The sequence below is a fragment of the Capricornis sumatraensis genome, chromosome 8 (genome assembly GCF_032405125.1).
Source record: "Capricornis sumatraensis isolate serow.1 chromosome 8, serow.2, whole genome shotgun sequence".
Classification (NCBI taxonomy): Eukaryota; Metazoa; Chordata; class Mammalia; order Artiodactyla; family Bovidae; genus Capricornis; species Capricornis sumatraensis.
In genome coordinates this window covers 67,326,072-67,346,833 of record NC_091076.1, presented here as the reverse complement: position 1 = coordinate 67,346,833, position 20,762 = coordinate 67,326,072, and the positions used below count along the sequence as shown (strand labels likewise).

Genomic DNA, 20,762 nt, shown 5'->3' with positions numbered 1-20,762 from the left:
CGATTTGGAGAGATTCTATGGTGTGGGCAACCCCATGGACTGTAGCCCATCAGGCTCCTCTGTCCATGGAATTCTCCAGGCAAGAATACTGGAGTGGGTAACGATTCCCTCCTCCAGGGTATCTTCTTGACTCAGAGATCGAACCCCCAGTCTCCTACATTGCAGGCATATTCTTTACCATCTGAGCCATCAGAGAAGCCTCAACACTTTCTTGGTCTATATAAATGCTACAATTTGGAAAAATTCTATGGTGGGGGTAGGAGGTAGAAAACAATCAAACAAACTAAGCTCCCCAAGCCGAACAGCTCCTTTTCAACCTAGGGTGTGACCCTGAGGCTTCCACAAACAGCTCATGGAGCAGTAAAAAGCAGGAGTTAATAGGGATGGGAGTGGTCTCCCACAGCTCAGGGCACCCAGCCCAGCCCCCAGTCTGTGAAAGCCGGGGATAAAATCAGAGTCGAACATCTTCCAAGCAGACACCGCCTCCTTTCTGAGACCGGTTCTTGACAAAATTCTCTCATAAATTTTGTCTAATTTTTTTTTTCAAAAGAGCCCCTCTGTGGTTTAATTTTTGGTAAATGTGATTTTTGTGGAGGCATTCATTATTTCAGTTGGTGGGTTTAGAGCAGCCCTAGTCTTCCACGTTTTAAAAGGTCCCATTATTATTATTATTTTTTAATCAGAGAGCTCTTGGTGTCTGATCATTATTGGTCTAGAGATGATTCGAGTAGGAAGGGACTCTCCAGAGCCTCCCAGCTTCCCTCTTGTCTTCCAGACGAGGAGCTGAGATTGAGTGAAGGAACTGAAATTACCCAAAATCAGAGACAGAGCTGGAGCCGGTGCTAGGACAGTATGTATAGATTTGAGATGGACAGGAGCTTGTTTGAGAATTTTGTTGTTGCAAACACATTGCCTTGTTGACTCATGCTGAGTTTGGAATTGGCTGAATTCCATAAGTAATTTGCTTTCGCATGTGGAACCCTTAAGTCATGATGTGTCTGTTCTCTGAGCTGCAGACACTCACCTTCCTTCTCCTTATCTTTCCTGGCAATGCGTCCTTCCTGACCACTCCAGGTGGCCTCCTCTGAAAATCCTTTCCTGTTGCCCCACGGACGTTCAAATCTATCTGTGCCCACTGCACTCTTGTACCTGTTTTGTTAATGAATGTCATCAAATGTCCATCATTCTTATTCAACCTTGAAACCCTTGCAGGCAGGATCAGTGCTTGAATTTTGGGGTCTCTGCACCTAGCTTGCAGTGGACATAAAGTTGGTTGAATGATGGGACTTCCCTGGTGGTCCGGCGGTGAAGAATCTGCCTGCCAACGCAGGAGATGCAGATTCAATCCCTGGTCCGGGAAGATTCCACATGCTGTGGGGCAACGAAGCCTGCGCACCTCAGCTGCTGAAGACCAAAGCCCTAGAGCCCATTCTCCACAACTAGAGAAGCCACCTCTATGAGAAACCTGGGCACCACAGCTACAGAGTAGCCCCCACTCGCCACAACTAGAGAAAGCCTACGTGTACCAATGAAGACCCAATGCAGCCAAAAAACAAATTGGTTGAATGACCACGTGTGCCATTGTTTCTTTGGGCCCAAGTGTAGTGCGTTTACATTTAATAGAAGCATGCTTCATTTCTATTGAAAGTGAAGTGAAAGTATTAGTTGCTCAGTCATGTCCAACTCTGCCATCCTGTGGACTATAGCCCACCAGGTTCCTCTGCCCATGGCTTTCTCCAGGCAAGAATACTAGAATGAGTAGCCATTCTCTTCTCCAGGGGATCTTCCTGACCCAGGGATCAAACCTGGGTCTCCTGAGTTGCAGGCAGATTCTTTACCATCTGAGCCACCAGGGAAGCCCATAGCATGGTTACAGAACTATAAAAATCTAGTCTTACATGTTTTCAGTTTATCAACGATGGATAGGACCAATTTATAAATATGAGATCTGAGGCCCAGATAGGAAATTAACATACTCAGAGATGCACAGCAGTTTTGTATAACAATTAAAACTGCAACCAGGCCTTTGTGAAAATACAAAGCCCTGTTTGCTGATCCTGTGCCACTGTTCAGAATATTTATTACTTGGTTTCATTAAAATAATCTTCCTATAGAATGCTTTGGTGCATAAAAAATTTAAAAAGATCAAGAATTCTGTTTTTAGCATTTCTTCTTCTTTTGTTTCTTCCTAATGAAATTATTTTGTTTCTTCCTAGAGGGAAGGATCAGGAATGGCTGTTCCTCAGTCATGGAGGAAGCAAGTCTTAATTCCTCTCTATCAAGTTTTTGGTAGAAATGATTCCTTCTTACACAGGGAAGCGAGATCTACTGAACTTTCATCACATATTTCCTTTGCACTGCGTTTATAGCCCCCCGATGAGAAGCGTGACGCCAGCTTAACTAGAGCATTGAAAATGCGCTGCTCTCCTCCAAGCCATCAGCAGATCACGGATGCCATGGCTTAAGCCAGATGGCTTACAGTGTGGGAAATTAAGCAACAGTAGGAGCGAATAAGTGGCAATATCCGGTCTTAGTTTGCCCAAGAAGTCATGGCTTCCGGGTCAGCTGTCTGGAGCCCAGGAGGGCTCACCATGGATTCATGCCCTGCCTCCCACTCTAGAGGGTGAAAAGCAACAGGACAAGTAGGCACAGAATTAGCCAATGGCAAGAGCCCTCTCTAATGACTCTGCTTCTGAAGGCTTGTGGGTAGAGGAGGTGGGTTGGTCTTTATTTCTATCACAGCAGCCCTGGCTCCTGGATCTCAGATCTTGAGAGATCAGAGCCTGAGCCAGGCTGAAAGTGGGGCAAAGTCAGCTCTGTGTGTGGGTGAGACACGCATCTGAATCACCCCACTCTGCCTCCCGAGTGGTAGGAGAGAAGCGAGCAGGGAGACAGAACCAAATGTGCCAGATTCCAGAATGACTCTTGTCTGCCCAGCCCTGGTTTTCAAGAAGATTCTCCCCTTTAGCAGCTGGAGGTGTTGGTTTGCAATTCACGCCAAATCTTGCAGCAAGTCTCTGCTAAGTGCCTCCTGTATGCCCCATTAATCTAGTGGGGTGATATAAGAGAAGCAGGAGTTTTGACTTCTTGACATATCGGATAGTAGGAAAATTCATTCATTCATTCAGTATTTTATGAAAACCTACCTTGTGCCCTATACAGTATTAAATACAGAAGGCAGAAACAGCTAAGCCACAACACCTCCTTTTAAGAATGCTACTGTCTGATGGGCTGATGGAAGAGACAGGCGCCTACAAAATGGGTAAGGAACGCGGAGAGAACAGAATGGGGTGGAAGCAAAAAAGAGGGATATTTCATGCAGCTCAGGTGCCTATTAAAGTAGGTAACACTTTAATAGCATCATCACCACCATCATCATGAAGGATGGTAGAGTTAGTGGGGAAATAAAAGGATGTGTGTACGGTGCACACAATCAGAGTCATCCTTTTTTAGAATTTGGGAGACGGTTTAACAATTCATGAGAATAAAGGACTAGGAACTGAGACTATCTCTTTCTTGATGTACCCACAAATAACTGGAGAGAAATTTTAAAAAAATAGATAAGAAATAACTGAATTCTCATATGCTGGTAGGAGAGGTAACTGGTACAACTGTATTTGGATAACTGGAAGTATTTGCCGAAGGTCAACATAAGGCTCCCCTAGGATATAGCCATTCTTCTTCCAAGTACATACTCAACAGAAACGCATGAATATGTTCATCAAAACCATGGACAAGCATATTTACAGGGGCGCTATTCCTAATAGCTACTGCTGCTGCTGCTAAGTCACTTCAGTCATGTCTGACTCTGTGCGACCCCATAGACGGCAGCCCACCAGGCTCCCCGATCCCTGGGATTCTCCAGGCAAGAACACTGGAGTGGGTTGCCATTTCCTTCTCCACTGCATGAAAGTGCAAAGTGAAAGTGAAGTCACACAGTCATGTCCGACCCTCAGCGACCCCATGGACTGCAGCCTTCCAGGCTCCTCCATCCATGGGATTTTCCAGGCAAGAGCACTGGAGTGGGGTGCCATCGCCTTCTCCACCTAGTAGCTGCAGAGCATCAGTATAGAATGGATGGATAAACAGTGGTGAATTCATACAGCAAAGCACCATACAACACTGAGAATGAATGAATCGTCACCATTCACAACAATAAGCGTGAATCTCAAAAATCTAATGCTATCAAATACCAAACTAGTGAGTATAACAAACAAGAAATGGACTCACAGATACAGAGAATGAACTAGTGGTTACCAGTGGGGAGAGGCCGTACAGGGGCAGAGGATTAAGAGGTACAAACTCTTGTATATAAAATAAGCTACAAGGAGATTTTGTACAATACAGGGAAGATAGCCAGTATTTTATAAGAACTATATATGGAGTATGACCTTTAAAAATTATGAATCTAGCAAACACCTATACCCTGCATAATATGGTATATCAACTATTAATATGTCAATAAAAAGCTCTGATCTTATAAAGTACAAAAACAAGCAAATTAATCTATGCTGTTAGAAGTCAAGATAGTGGTTATGCATGGTGAGGGTAGTAATTGGAATGCGTGGGGTGCTTCCTGGTGCTGGTGATGCCCTATTTCTTTTTTAAAGAATTAGTTTATTTTTGGCTGTGCTGGGTCTTCGTTGCTGCCTGGGCTTTTGTCTAGTTTCAGTGAGCAGGGGCTACTCTCTAGCTGCGATGTGCAGGCTCCTCATTGCCGTGGATTCTCTTGTTGCAGGGCACAGGCTCTAGGGCTTTCAGGCTGCAGTAGTTGTAGCACATGCGCTTAGTCGTTGCAGCTCCCAGGCTCTAGAGCACCAGCTCAGCTGTCGTGGTGCACAGGCTGAGTTGCCCCGTGGCATGTAGGATCTTCCTGCATCAGGGATCGAACCCACGCCTCCTGCATTGGCGGGCTGATTCTTTACCACCAGGGGAAGCCCTGATGCCCTATTTCTTGAGTTGCGTACTGGAAAGATGTTCACTGTGTGAGGATTCAGTGAGCTGTAAACTCGTGATAGTGGGCTGTCTTGTATGTGTGAAGTGTGTTTTCCTTCAAGAAAAAGTTGAAAGCCACCTGTGATCCAGGGAGAGACTGCAGATCAAGGGTGGATGGTTAAGGCTGTAGAAATTTGGAATACAGAAATGGTCCATGGTGAATTGGGTCTTTTGTGGGTAGAAGAGTGGGTCCTCGCAGGAGGCTTGGTTGGTGTCCTTATGTCATGAAATCAAGTACTCATTTTCCCACAAAGAAGGCCTCATTGCATTCATTTAGCTTTTGCAGCATTTGTTACCGTGACCAGCGAGCAGCTTGACTCTCTGCCCCTCGGTTGCATGCCAGGTGAATGGAGTAACAGTGCAGGCTGCTGCTCTTGCAGAGATGTTGCCGTGATTCCCTCCTAAATCCATTAATTGTCTGCCTGCTAGGCTCCAGGAGGCTAAAGAATGTGTCAGGATATTGCACATCCAAGGGGTTATTGTATTCTGACCCGGAGGGTTAGGAGGCGAGGGGATGCTGAATTACCTGGAGATGCTGGGACAGAGGCAGGGTGCTAAGCTCCTGTGCCTGGTGCATCCCTAAGAAGCCTCCCATGGAGATAAGGACGGCTTTAATGTCACATGTGACCAAGCCACAGAGCCCATCTTTGCATTCCCTCCCTTCCATTTAGACAGGAGGCCAGGGGCCCGTGTCTCTAGCCTCATCCTCAGCAGCACAAAAGCCGCTTTCTCTCTCTGTTCCAGAGAAGAAAGCAGGGAGAAGCCATGTGAAGCTGATGCCAGTCGTACCCCCCAGGCTCTGGTCTGCCTGCTGCCCACATCTCTGCAGTTGCCAGGAAAGACACAAGAAAATCACCCTGGAAAGAAATGTGACACAACCCACCATTGTCTCTGACAGCCCGGGATCCCAGCTTGGTCCACAGCCATATGGAGGGGGAGGAGGGGACAAAAAACACGGGCTGAATGCAGGCTTCATTTCAGCTCTGCGCTTGATGCTTTTCATTTGATGTTTTTTCCATCATTTGCTAACTGTCTGTTGAGAACCTATAAGAGCCTGGGCACTGAAGGTGCCACACACACACACACACACACACACACACATAAACAAAACTAGATCCTGACTCCACGGAACTCATAGTGAAATGGGAACACAGACATCAAACAGATGCTCGTGTGCATGATCAAATAAATGGGTCTGTGATAGATGCGAGGAGAAACAGAATAAGGATATCTGAGAGCATATCACAAGCAGACCTGGGCTACTTGGGAAAAGCAAGGAAAGGTCTGCAGAGGAGGCAACTCTGAAGCTGGTACCTGAAGGCTGAACAGGAGTTACTGGGTGCTGAAGGTAGGGATAATGTTCTAGGCAGAGAATAGTGCACAGAGGTCTTAATGCAGGAAGGAGAAGCATGGCATTCAGAGGAGCTAAGAAAAAGCAAAGGTGGCTGACGTGTGATGCGTAGGATGGAGAACAGCCCAAGAAGCAGCTGGAGAGGCAGTCAGCATCCAGATCACAGAGGGCCTTGTGGCTTGTGGGAAGAATTTAGGCATCGATTTTAAGAGTAATGGGTGGCTACTGAAGTGTCTGGGGCTTCCCTGGTGGCTTAGTGGTAAAGAATCTGCCTGCAAGGTAGGAAGCTACCTGCAATGTAGGAGTCATGAATTCAATCCCTGAGTCAGGAAGATCCTCTGGAGCAGGAGACAGCTACCCACTCCAGGATTGTTGCCTGGGAAATCCACGGACAGAGGAGCCCAGGGGGATCCCAAGAGTCAGGCATGACTTAGTGACTGAAGTGCTTTCAGTAGGCTAATGATATGCTTATATTTGTGTTTTTAAAGGGTCACTCTGGCTTCTGGATGGAGGGTGGATAGTCAGAGGCTTAAAGGGCCTGAGAAAGATCAGTGGGTGAGCACAGCCATCATCCAGGCGAAGAATACAGTGGATTGAACTGGAGGAATGGTAGTCATGGTGGCAAAGAGTGGAGAGACCTGAGCTGTACCTTGGTAATGGATGGCTAAGATTTGACAACGGAAGGGATGCGTGAAGGAAAGGGAAATGTCTGGTGAGCGTTAGGTTTTTGGCGTGTGCAACTGGGGGAGATGGTAGGACTATGGCTGAGATGGGGGAAAGTACATATGTGGAGAAAATTCTAATTTCTGTTTATCTTAATCCTCAGAAGGGCCCTCCCTCTGTGAATATAACGTTGAGATCCAGAGTCAAGGAACGTGGCCAAGGTCACAGAGCAAGTTCTCTAAGTTGTGGCATCAAGGTACTTTGTGTCCAGTTTCAGAGACTTGGTGCGTGTTCCACATCCACGTTGCCGTAGTGTGTTATAATCTACAAAACAATTTCAAATACATCAGCTGATTTTTGACTTTGTATCACTACAGCCCTGCACGGTAAACAGAACAAGTATCATTGTAGCCATTTTATGGGCAAGAAAATTGAGGTCATTAACGTGACCAATGTCACAGCTACTAGTGTGGATAGGGTGGCTCTCCGGTCATCATCCCTCCCAGTTCACGCTTTTCCTGCTATTCCTCACTGCTAAGCTCACCAGCACGGGAGTAAGAAAAATTGCTCAGTGGCCTGATACTGGGAAATTTCTTTAGCCTCTCTGCACCTCAACGTCTTCACCTGCAAGCTGGAGAAATAATATCTGGCTCAAAGGCTTGTCATGAGAGTTTGATGTACCGATGTAGGTAGAGAATTCAGCATATCACCTAACACAAAGCGAGCACTCAGTTCTCCTTAGATAAGAAGCCGCTGTTGAGTATGCATTTCTCTATCCAGACACCCCCTTTCTCCCTGGAGAAAAAGCAGCAGCTCTCAGCGCTGGGAAGAGCCTTGAGAACTGCTGACCATCTTGTTCCCAGGGGACTCTGATGATCTCTGTCAAGTTCCCATAAGGACTCAGCACAATTTCCTCTTTCTCACTACTCTTCCCACTGCCAGTCAGCCAGTCACTGACTCTTGACCATTCTTACACAACCTCCTTCACTGTGTTCCTTTCCTCCCCATCCCCAACACTGTTCCAGTTCAGATCCCATTTCTTTCTGTCTGATCTGTCACAACAGCCTTTTAACTGATCTCCCAAAGGCTTGCCCACTCTAGCACAGCCTTCCTTCCCTATGTTTTCTCTTTGTCTACACGATAATACCTAGACCTCTTTGCCAATAAGAAGTCAGTCATCTTCTTTTCCTGTTAAAGTCACTTCCCAGTGCTAGTCAATAGAGAGCTTGAAGCCAAGGCACTATCTCTCAATGCAGCCTCATCAACAATCTCTCTGCCATACTTCTCACCATATTGTTCCTCACCCCCCTGAACAGCCTTCTCTCTGCTTCCCATTTCCTGAAGCTACCCACATCTCACCTCTTTTGTGAACCTCCTCTGATTTCTCTAGGCTAGAAACTTCTTCTATTGACTCTCAAAGTATTTACTACATTTTCTACCACTTGAGGGCTGGAAAAGCATCTTACTCACGATTGCAGCCATAATGGCCAGCATCAGTAGCCTACCCATGGTGTGATTAGGACCTATGATAGTCACACATATGCAGTGGTTCTTTTGCCATATGATTTGAGTCAATGGAAACCCAAGAAATGCACTCATTTGTTTCGTGAACCACAACATAGTGGATTGTCCACCTAATATGTGCTCTTGCCATGCCGGAATGCCAAAATGAATGAAATCAACTCTCTTCTCTCAAGGAGCTTGACGTACGGGAGCTACAACAGTGGACACTTACCTTCAGTGTAGAGCACTACAGTAGTTTATTGGAACAGACCTGCTCTAGACTGAGGCAACAGTGAGGGTACTGGGGGTTGAATTGTGTCCCTTGAACAGCTATGTTGAAATACTACCCCCTAATGTCTGATGCTGAAGCTGAAACTCCAGTACTTTGGCCACCTCATGCGAAGAGTTGACTCATTGGAAAAGACCCTCATGCTGGGAGGGATTGGGGGCAGGAGGAGAAGGGGACGATAGAGGATGAGATGGCTGGATGGCACCAGTGGCTCGGTGGATGTGAGTCTGAGTGAACTCTGGGAGTTGGTGATGGACAGGGAGGCCTGGCGTGCTGCGGTTCATGGGGTCGCAAAGAGTCGGACATGACTGAGTGACTGAACTGAACTGAACTGATAAACACACAGGAAAGAACAACTGTGCGGGATGACAGTGAGTCAGAAATTGGAGTGTGCAGCACACACATCTTGACAGTGAGTCAGACATTGGAGTGTGCAGCACACACATCTGCAAGCTGAGGATGAAGGATGGCCAGTAACCACCGGAAGCAAGAAAAGGGACAACTCTTCCTTTCCCAGGACCTTCAGAGGGAGTATGGCCCTGCTGATGCCTTGGTTTTAGATTTCTAACCCCCAGGACTGTGAGACAATAAGCATCTGTTGTTTAAGCCCCCCCCCCCCCCAATTTACAATACTTTGTTATGGCAACCCTAGGAAACTAACACAAAAGAGTAACTGAAGGAGGTGAGTCCTAAGTGGAGGGAAAAACCCTTAACATGACGTTTGTCGTTTTACAAAAAGTACTCGGTTATTCTGGGAATAGTGTTTGGAAGGCGGGAAGTCTGGGTTCACGTTGTTGTTGTCTAGTGACTAAGTCGTGTCCAACTCTTTTGCAACCCCTTGGGCTGTAGCCTGCCACGCTCCTCTGTCCATGGGATTTCCCAGGCAAGAATGCTGGATTGGGTTGTCATTTCCTTCTCCAGGGAATCTTCCTGACCCAGGGATGGAACCCACATCTCCTGCTTGGCAGGTGGATTCTCTACCACGGAGCCACCTGGGCTGATGTAACTGCGGAGACACGGAGAGGCGCTGCCCGTGGTGCTGACGGAGACATTTGGGTGGTAAGTAGGTTGAATTCAGGACCAGGAGCTGGACTGACGCCGTTCCGGATCCTGAGGGAATCAGGTTATCCTTACGCTTTCTATTCCTCTCCCTACTCCTTTCTCTTTCACTCCTTTTCTCCTCCTGAGATAATCAAGGTGCTGTGGGTCTTGATACCTCTCTACCACCTATAAGATTTCTGTTTCTGGGGACCAAATTTTTATGATTGAGACACAGTCTATTCAGGAGGCCCATGCGATGCTCACTTTCCCTCTCTCCCACCCTTTAATAGGCTTCCCAGATGGCTCAGTGGTAAAGGTTCCGGCTGCCAAGGCAGGATGCATAGGAGATTGGGGTTTGATCCTGGGGTTGGGAAGATCCCTTGGAGGAGGGCAGCAACCCACTCCAGTTTTCTTGTCTGGAAAATCCCATAGACAGAGGAGCCTGGTGGGCTGTAATCCATAGGGTCACAAAGAGTCACACACGACTGAGTGACTGTGTCTGAGCATGCACACATACTTTAATGACTACTCTCCTCAGGATCTCCTCTCATCCACTCTCTTTTGCTCCCTGGGTTCCCCCCTCTCTCATCTGGCAGAAAGAATCAGGCCAAAGAGCTTTAAAAAGAACCCTTGCTTCCACTTTAACTTATCTTCAGCACAGCTGTTGTTTCTGAGTTTTTTTTTTTAATAGAGATTCAGCCAATGCTGTGATACTTACTGATGGTATATATATATATATATTTATATTTATATATTAATTTAGTCTCCAGAGGATACCCTGCTAAATATAGTAATTATGTGAATGTTTTCAAACACCTTTCTCCTCTTGTAACTTTCCCCCCCCCTTTTCCTGGAGCGGAGTTGATGCTGCTGGGGAAACTGAGTGGAACCTTGGCTGACTAGCCAAGTGCTTTTGTCATTTAGGAATGAACTTGTTTAAGAAGCAGGAAAAAAAAAAATCAGACTCCAAAGGAAATAAGTTTTGGGAATGTTTGGGTGATGAGGTTGGGGGGAATATGGAGAAGTTGATAAAGCAGCTGTAGGTTTGAACCATAGCATCATCCCTTACTAAGTGTGTAACTGCGGGAAAGCCCCTTACCCTTTTAAGGCCTTATCTTCCTCACTTGTGAAACAGAGGCCTTAGGCTCCACTTGGCAGGACATTTCAGGATCAGGGGTACTTAGATGCACAGTAGATAGTAGGTGCTTGTAAAGTGGTGGCCATTAGTGTAATTAGACTGTTAATTCTTCCCTGGCTGAGAAGCTCATTAAGGTTAATGGGAATATTAGCCTAAAGGGAATAAGGAATCCTGAGTAAATAGGGAAGGACGCAGACTCAGAGTCACAGCTGGTCAGATCTGGAAGGGATTTTAGGGAACATCTGGAAAAACCTCCCAAAATAAGACCCACTCAGAAGTGGCTTGGCCAAGGTCAAGAAACTTATTCTACAGACTGGTATCCTGATTGCTTGTATGAGCCCTCCCTGTGCATGGTAGCCAATTATGCCTTAGTTGGCACTGTGTGGCCTCTCTAGGGAGTGTTTTCTTTTTATATACAAACTTGGAACAAGAGAAGTTGAGGGGCTTCCCTGGTGGTCCAGTGGCTAAGACTCCATACTCCCAATGCTGGGGGCCCAGACTCGATCCTTGGTCAGAGAACTAGATCCCAAATGCCGCATCTAAGAGTTCACATGCCACAGCTAAAGATCCCACATACCACAGCTAAGACCCAGTGTGCCAAGTAAATAAATAAACATTGAAAAAAGAGAGAACTTGAGTTCAAGCCTTGGCTGAGTCCGTAACAGTCATCCTTTGACCTTGGACCAGCCGTTTAGCCTTGTTCAGCCCACTGTTTCACCTTCCCAATGGGGCTCACCAGCTTGGCCTTGCAGGCTTGTGAGGATCAGAGGTGATGGGTCTACAGAATTATCCAGAGCCCCCATGCAGGTGACTGCACCTGTGCTCTCCTCCTAGAAAGGAGCGGTCTTTAGCAGTGAGGAGCAGGAGGAATGTATTTGGGGCAAGAGGAATAGGGTCCTCCTCGGGGCCCCCGAACACTTGGGTGTGTGGCTGCGCTCTTGGAGATCTCACCTGGCCCAGTGGGAGAGGGGCTGGGTTCTCATCGAAGCTCTGCTCCTGTTGCTTTGCCACCTGAGGTCAGTTTCTTTCCTTCTCTTGAAGTCTGCGGAAGGGTAGTGGTGGTGGGACCAGATGATCTCTGAGTCTCCTCTTGGCCATGAGCCATACTCTCCTGCTCATACCGAACCCATCTCTGTCCATTCTAGGGGGAGGGACTTTACCTTCCTGGGCTGAAGCGTCTAGGTTTAGCCCAGGTTCCTCAGGCAGTCTTCTGTGAGAGCTGTGTGGAACTAGACACCACGCCCTCCTAGTTTTCTCAGCTCACTCCACATTCCTTAAGTGACCGGGCATCTGGTTGTGGTGGGGCTGAGAGAAAGGTCTTGAGGACTTGGATCCCACAGTGATGGGCCAGGATCATAAAAATGGAGGCTACTTTTATTGAACTGGAGCCTGTACACAGACACTACCATAATAACACCTTCCTGACATCCCAGGAGTGAAGGTGAAAGTGTTAGTAGCTCAGCCATGTCCAGCTCTTTGTGACCCCATGGACTGTAACCCACCAGGCTCCTCTGTCCATGGAATTCTCCAGGCAAGAGTACTGGAGTGGGTAGCCATTCCCTTCTCCAGGGGATCTTCCCAACCCAGGGCTCAAATCTGGGTCTCCTGCATTGCAGGCAGATTCTTTACCATCTGAGACACCAGGAAAGCCCAGTGGAGAGTCATAATACACTCATTTTACAGATGAGGAACCTGTGTCCACACAATCACATTATCTGACTGGAACACAGGGCTCCTAAAAAGGGCTAAGCCGGTATGCAAGTCAGTCTCCCTGATTCTAAGGCACCCGCTTTGTATGTTCTTTGCTGCTATCCTTTCTTGCACCATATGCTCTGTCCACTTCCATCCCTCTCTGCATTGCCATTTCTCTCAGGTTGGTGGGCATATTCTACTTTACCAAGAATGACGCCTAAGGCTAGACCTGAAAGGGATCTGTGAGGTCAACATCGTAATTGTTTTCAGCAAAGATCTTGAGGTCAAGAGAGTGTCTGTCAGTGTCCTCAGTCAACTCAGGATAGAAGTCAGGGAGAAACAAATTTTAGTTGAACTCCCATTAAATTCCAGGTACTATGCTGGGTGTTTTTGGTGGGTTATTTTACTTAACCCTTTCGACAATACTGTTAAAGCAGACACTACTGTTATCTTCATTGTCTGGATAAGGAAACTAAGCTTCGGAGAGGTGAAGATGCTAATTCAAGGTTGCTCAGCAGCTAAGTGGCGGAACGAGAATGTTTAGTATGTTTGCTCTGAAAACCTCAGCAATTTGATGTTTACGCCACTGGGTGCTGCCTCAGTTTCTTTTGAATAATTAATATCTGAGACACCAAAGGCACTGAACTGAAAGACACAGATGAAAGCAAGCACACACTTTATTTTGCCATCTTTTTGATCTGCACTCCTGCAAAGGTCTGTACTGACTCATACTCAAAGGCAGCTCTTTGTTATGCTAAGGAGCAGTAATACATAACCCATATGTTAAAAAAAGCAGCTAATATTTATCATGCATTTTCTGGATCCCAGATAGTGTGTTTGATTATCTGTATGGATAATGCCATTTAGTGCTGACCTCATCTTAATTGTTAACCCTATTCTACAGAGAGGGCTGCCCTGGTGGCCGAGTGGTAAAGAATCCCCGGGTCGGGAAGATCCCCTGGAGATTGAAACGGCAATCCACTCCAGTATTCTTGCCTGGGAAATCCCATGGACAGTGGAGCCTGGCAGGCTTCAGTCCCTGTGTGGAAAAAGAGTCAGACATGACTTAGCGACTAAACAACAAAATTCTGCAGATAAACAAATGGAGATTCAGGAAGGTGACTAAGCTGCAACTGTAACTGTCCATTACCATTACCATTACCATTGCAATTAGGTAGCTGTCCATTACCAGCTGGCTAGCAGGCGACAGTCAGAATCCAGACTCAGCAGCTGCCTTGAGGACAGCAGTTCTCCACTCTGGCTCCATGTGAAGACCAGGTGGGGAGCTTTTGAGAAACAGGATATTGTGCCCTTTCGCAGACCACCTGAGTCAGGGGCTCTGGTACACAGAGCACAGAGCATCCGTATTTCTAAAGCTCAACAGATGATTCTGATACCCAGTGATCAGATGATTCTGATGCCCAGTGAAGGTTAAAAACTACTGCTTCATCAACAGAGGATTCTTTATCACTACACCATGTTGCCTCGGTGGCAAAGTGGTGCCCACCCTCCTTAATCCCCTTGATGTCATGTGGGTTGCCAGGGAGGCTTATATGAAATCTACTTGCTACTGGTGCTGTCCAATAGAAAGAAAACATGAGGGAATTGCCTGGTGGTCCAATGGCTAAAACTCTGCGCTCTAAATGCAGAGGGCCCAGGTCCAATCCCTCATCAAGGAACCAGAGCCCATGTACCATGACTGAAGGGTTTCTTTGCCTGCCGCAACTGAAGATCCTGCATGCAGCAGCGATGATCAAACATCTCATGCGCTGCAACTAAGACCCGGTGCAGACAAATACATAAATAAATATTTTAAATAGAAGAAGCAATATAACATGAGACACACATGTAATTGTACATTTTCTAGTAATTCTTTAAAAAAATTAGGAGAAACATGTGAAATTAATTTTCAAAATATATGTTCTGTAGTGTACTACAGATAAAATATCATTTCAACATGTAATTGTTATAAAAACAAATAATGAGATACTTCACATTCCTTTTTTAAAATTCATATCGAGTCTTAGAAACCTGGTGTGCCTTTGTCCTAACGGCACATCTCAGTTTGGAGTAATCGCTTTTCAAATGCTTGATGTCTATGTGTGGCAAAAGTGGCTTATGCATTGATGGTGGTGGTGGTGGTTTAGTTACTCAGCTGTACCCGACTCTTTGTGACCCTGTGGACTGTAGCCCACCAGGTTCCTCTGTCTATGGGATTCTCCAGGCAAGAATACTGGAGTGGGTTGCCATTTCCTTCTCCAGGGCATCTTCTTGACTCAGGGATTGAACCCAAGGTTTCCTGCTTGGCAGGTGGATTCTTTACCACTGAGCCACCTAGAAAGCCCTATGCATTGGTAGATGCCCCTGTAGATAACGTCCTCTGGCCTTGTTTCCTTTCCCATGGTCTCAGCTTCATAGAAATTATATCAGTATGCTCAGGAGAGATCTCCCCTCATTGAATTCTTGTGGTCTTCTAAGTATCAATTTATTTCATTACCTACACATAGTCTGTTTGATCTATAAAAATCGGTCTCTGATTTCCCAAATGCCCAGTGATTACCATCATAGCATTAGCTAACACTTCCATCCTGTCACATAAATACCATTTCTTTTTTGTGCTGGGAACATTGAAGATCTATTCTTTTAGCGACTTTCACTAGTGACCCTTTAAGAAGGGTCTAAGCCTTGGGGATGGTTCCAGGGCCCTCCCTTTGGCAGGATGACAGAAGGCCAGTCATCCTCCCCGCATACTCTTTCCTCTGTTTATTTTTAAAAGTGAAATGTCTTGAGAAGCAATTTGATGATATGGATCAGGAGACATAAAAAATATCCATTTCCTTTGACCAAGTAATTTCCTAAGGAAACAGTCCAAAATGTAGAGAAAGTTTCAGGCCTGGAGATGCTTATCAGGGCCTTATTTATACTGTGGAATAATTGGACACAACCCAAACGTTCAGTGTTTGGACAGTGATTACAAGGGCTGAGCCAAGTCGTAAGAGTGGGAAATCACGCAGCCATTTAAAGAAATGTCTGAGTGTGGTCATAAAGGCAACTTCTTATGTTAAAATATGGAGGGAAAGAGCAAGCATCAAAATGGTTTGCGCAGAATTCTCAGTGTGTGAGAAAGTCTCAACACAACAAAATGACAGAAAGAGAAACCTGAGGAGTTTAAAGTAGTTATCTTTGGGTGGTGTGATCATGGGCAATTTTCCCCCTTCCTTTTTCCCACTTATCTGTATTTTATTGAAAGACAGTGAGTACATATGCCTTTTGTAATAAAATAGGCTTCATTATAATAAGTAAACAGTGTTGAAGGAAAAAAAAACAAAAAACCTTTAAAAAGCAATTGAAAAGTTTCTGCTGTCTCACGTTGGAAAATCTTCTGGCTCTGCCCGGGGCCCTGGGGGAGGGGATGGCGCAGAAAGAGGGGAATTGTGGGTGTGAAGGCGCCTCTCCTCCCAGGCGGATTTGCATTTGGCACTCTGCCGCACCATTTCTGACAATTTGCAAAGTCTTTCCCTAGAGCCTCGGACAGGGGGCTACCCCTCAAACAAAAAGTTGGTTTGTGAAGAAGACTCTTCTTCAGTGGTGTTGACACAACAAACTCTTTCTTCAGCCTGGAGCTGCAAAATGGATGTATTCAAAGCTCTCAGGAAGGGGGTGGACCAGGAAACCGCTTAGTTGTTCTAAGCCTCAAATGAAGTGTCTGAGAGGCACAGCCATTTTCGAATCCCCTGGGCAAGCAGAATCCTTGTTTCGGGGCACTGAGTTTGAAACCCTGAGGCCTTCCAGAGTCTATCCCTTCTAAAAGAGAGCCTCGTGACCTCTGTTAATTGCAAAATAAGCTCAGAGGAAGGAGTATGAGCTGAGACATCATGAGGTGTTAATGCACCCATTTCATAGATGGGGAAACTGAGACACGGTGGGAGGGAGTCACGAAAGGTGTGAGGGGTACCTTGGAGGTTCAAATTCAGTTATGTCTGGCTCCAAAGCTCCTGTACTTCCCACTGTGTGACACTGTCAGCCTTCTCTTTCCTCCTCCGCTCTGTGAGGGCTATGGATGAGGTGGGCACACCCTGGAAGATGCAATCGTAGCTGTTCAGCTGGCTCCTAGTTCTGACCAATTCCATTTTCCCATTGCTGGGTTTTCAGTGCTCATAAAGGGATATAGCTTGGATTCCAATGCCCATAGCTATAGAGCCTGTCCTAAATAGACCCCATCAGTAAATCAACTAAGTCAGTAGCAATGCTAAAAAGCTGTTAAGTTTGACCAAAGAGGACATTCTTACCCAAAGGCAGTATCTGGAGCTCTCAGAAAATGAGGGGAGACGGGCTGTATCATTTATAGGCGTTATTTAGAATGCAAGCGATGGTTCCTTCTCCCCAAATGAGCAACCCAGCCCAGGACCAAAGTGGCTCGTGTATCATCCTCTCCTGACAGGGACTGACAAAGGGTCCTCTTGTATTCGGCAGGTGACCAGGGTCTTATTCCTTCAGGCAAGTGCAAGATAGATGATGCTTTCATTGGAAGATGGAGGAATAACACTGGCAGTCTGTAAACACGCAAGCTGTCAGTGTGATTCACGGAGTAATAACAGAATAATACAGTGCAAACTATTAGGGGATGATAACAATACGTCATGATCGACTCTTTGTGTTGAAAACTTGGGGCTGACAAACCTGCCAGTTATCGGCTAGTTCTCAAAGTCTGTAAAATAGTGGAATGGGAGCAGAACCTGGCAGCTGGATGCAAAGGAGACGGATCTATTTTTCCTTTTTACAGTAAGCCATAAGAACCCAGGAAAGGAAAAGGAAAAATGAAAGCAGATAGGTTAATCAATATTAGCATCCAGGTACAATCATAATTGTCAGGTGTCGAAACGCCCCAGAAATGAGACGCACTCAGTTCGCTAAGAGCCAAAAATAAAAACGGAGCATAAGGATGGACATAACTTGCTCTAACTGAAAGGAAAACAAAAATAACAGTAACTACAAAGCCTAGAATTTCTGGGGTTTCCCTGGTGGCTCAGTGGTAAAGAATCTGCCTGCCAATGCACAAGACATGGGCTTGATCCCTGGGTCGGGAAGATGCCCTGGAGGAGGAAATGGCCAGCTCTAGTATTCTCGCCTGGGAAATCCCATAGATAGAGGAGCCTGGAGGGCTACAGTTCATGGGGTCACACAGAGTCAGACATTACACAGAGACTGAAAAGCAACAGAATTTCTGGAGCACCTACTATGTGCCTGGTATTTTATACACATTCCATTCAGATGAACTAGCAGGTGAGAAAGCTTAGTCTCATGTTTGGTTGAAGAAACTGTGGTTTAGCTAATCTAAGTAGCACAGTCAATATGATGGAGATTGTAAGCAGGGGAGGTGGGTTTCAAGCCCAAATGTGATGAACTTCAAAGACCAGGCACTTTCCATCGCATCAGGCTGGGTCCTGGGGAGCTGTAGGGGTGGGACTGGCAAACCCATCAGCCTGGTTGACCTACGTGCGTGCTTGGTCGCCCAGTCTTGTCTGACTCTTTGCCACCCCATGGACTATAGCCTGCCAGGCTCCTCTGTTGATGGAATGTCACAGGGAGCCTATATTCCCAAGGGCCTGCAAAGGAAAAGTGGCACACGCTGTGGCTGCCACCGGGATCGGCCAAGGGCATGGCGGAAGGGGGTCCAAGCACAAGGGGAACCCAGTTGAGAGGCTATAGCGGCATGTGTGTGAAGGCGAGGGTGTCAAGGTCAGAATGACTGATTGAGCATTTAGGAAGCACTTGCGTCGTGTTAGGACTTGAGGCCACAGAGATGAATTGGACTCCATCTCTGTACATGCCTAAGCTTCCCTATGTCCCTTTATCCCTAAGCCAGATCAGCCTTCTGGCTCCCACCATAGACACACAGCAAGTGCTACAGAGAAATACTAGATTCACAGAAAGGGGAAGAGCATAGTCTCCTCCAGTCTCTTCTGAATAGAGGTGACAGTTAAATGAAACACGGAGTGATGATTAGGAATTTGCCAGGAAGAGAAAGAAGAGGGTAGAGAGAGCAACCTAAGCAGGAAAGTGCACGGTGAGTTCTGGCAAGCACATCCCATCTGCTGTGGCCGAGAGGAGCGTGCACAGCTGTTGATTCTGTTGAGTCTCTTTATTCTTTCTTCAGAGGGAAGGGCAAGGGATGATACCACGCCAAGCCATACTGGGGCAGAAAGCAAAAAGACAAATCACTCATATCCATCCTGTCTTTAATAATAATGTGCATCTCTGGTTCATCATGGGGTTTTGACATTACTTTTGATATTTAAAAACTACTGTATTGATTAGTTACTGAGATGTTCTGTGTGTTAGTCACTCAGTTGTGTCTGACTCTTTGTGATTCCATGGACTGTAGCCCACCAGGCTCCTCTGTCCGTGGAATTTTCCATGCAAGAATACTGGAGTGGGTTGCCACTTCCTTCTCCAACTGAGATGCTTTGGCACCTGTTGAATTTTGCACGTGAGGCCAGTGTTGCCCTCACCTCATGCTTCCCCCAGGCTGGGAAGGGGGCTGAAATAGATGGATGCCTGTCATGTACAAAGTGTTTACAGATCCTGAATTGAGCCTCATAAGGGAGGTGTGGGGTGAGGGATATTGGCTCCATCCTTCAGGGGAGGAGGGTAGAACCCAGAGAAGTTACGAAAGTTGCCCAAGTCTGCCTGTGTCTGGCGAGTGATCAGTTTTTCAAGGTTCCCTCAGAGAACCATCCTGTGTGTGCATGTGTGCATGTGCGTGCGTGTGTGTGTGTGTGTGTGTGTGTGTGTGAGAGAGAGAGAGAGAGAGAGAGAGAGAGAGAGAGAGAGAGAAAGAACTGGCTGGAGCCTAACTGCTTCTGCAAAGCTGGGCCCACTTGACTGTGGCGTAACCTGTCGCACAGAAGGCACTGGGGCTTCTCTTGACTGATACAGAGAGACACTGAGTGGCCAGATTTGCCAACTTGCACAAGATACAGAGGAGCGGGGGAGACGGCATCTAGACAAACGGTCTTGGTCCCTGAGACGGAAATATTCTTAGAGCAGAGAAGAGTGATTCATCAGCTGCCCAGGTTGGATGGAAATATCTCCCAAGGATATCCAGCTCCTTTTCTTCTGGGGCTTTCCACACAGGTCCAGAGCTGGCTTTGCATTCCTGGGGGTGCCACCCCCGCTTCACAGAAGGCCATGGGAGATGAGTGGCCCCAGGGCATCCATTGGCTCTGACTCAGTTTCCCCTGTGCAGGAGCCAAATGGCGCTCCAGTGAGGATGAGGGATAGAAGAACAAAGGGCCTGGAATCTGCAGCCGTTAAGTCTGTGTGTCTGCGTGTGTGCTCGGTCGTGTCCGACTCTTTGCAGCCCCGTGGACTATAGCCCACCAGGCTCCTCTGTCCATGGGATTCTCCAGGCAAGAATACTGGAGTGACTTGCCATTTCCTCCTCCAGGGGATCTTCCCGACCCAGGGAACAAACCCATGTCTTCTGAGTTTCCTGCATTGCAGACAGATTCTTTCCCACTGAGCCACCCAGGGAAGCTCACAGCAGTTAAGACCTGGGTTCAAACCCCAGCTTCATCACTTAGAGTAATAATGACTACTCTTTGCCAAGTCCTGCCTGGGCCACTTTGTATCCATCAGCTCAGTGAGCCTCAACATGAATCTATCTCCATTTCACAGATGTGGAGACTGAGGCAACAAGGAGTGCTATTGCCCCAAATCCAGGTGATAGTGAGCTCCCTAAATGACAGCATAGTAGCTTTTTATTTTTTCCACGTGCAGACAAATAAAATGAAAAAGAAAAAGAGCAGAAAGACAGAGGGTTGTATTACACTCATATATATATATATATGTAGGGTGGTCTGACTCTAGAGTTCTTACTTCCATGCTTCCTCCAAGTCATGTGACCTGGGGCAGGCTACTTGACTTCTCCGAACCTAAACTTTCTCCACTGTTCTCAGGGGTGACTGTTAATGTTGTCAGCATTCTTGTGAGGATTTAATGAGATAATTCATTCATCAAATATTTACGAGGTGTCTGCACTGGAAGTCCAAAGAGGATAGGGACGTTTCCTCCTATCAGGATCCTGG

The 20,762-nt window shown here is 46.6% G+C and overlaps 1 protein-coding gene across 1 annotated transcript in view; it reads right to left on the bottom strand.

Annotated features, from left to right (window-relative positions):
• The window catches only part of ASIC2 (acid sensing ion channel subunit 2), a 1,230,438-nt gene that overhangs the window by 333,746 nt on the left and 875,930 nt on the right, over positions 1-20,762 (bottom strand). The window lies entirely within an intron of this gene.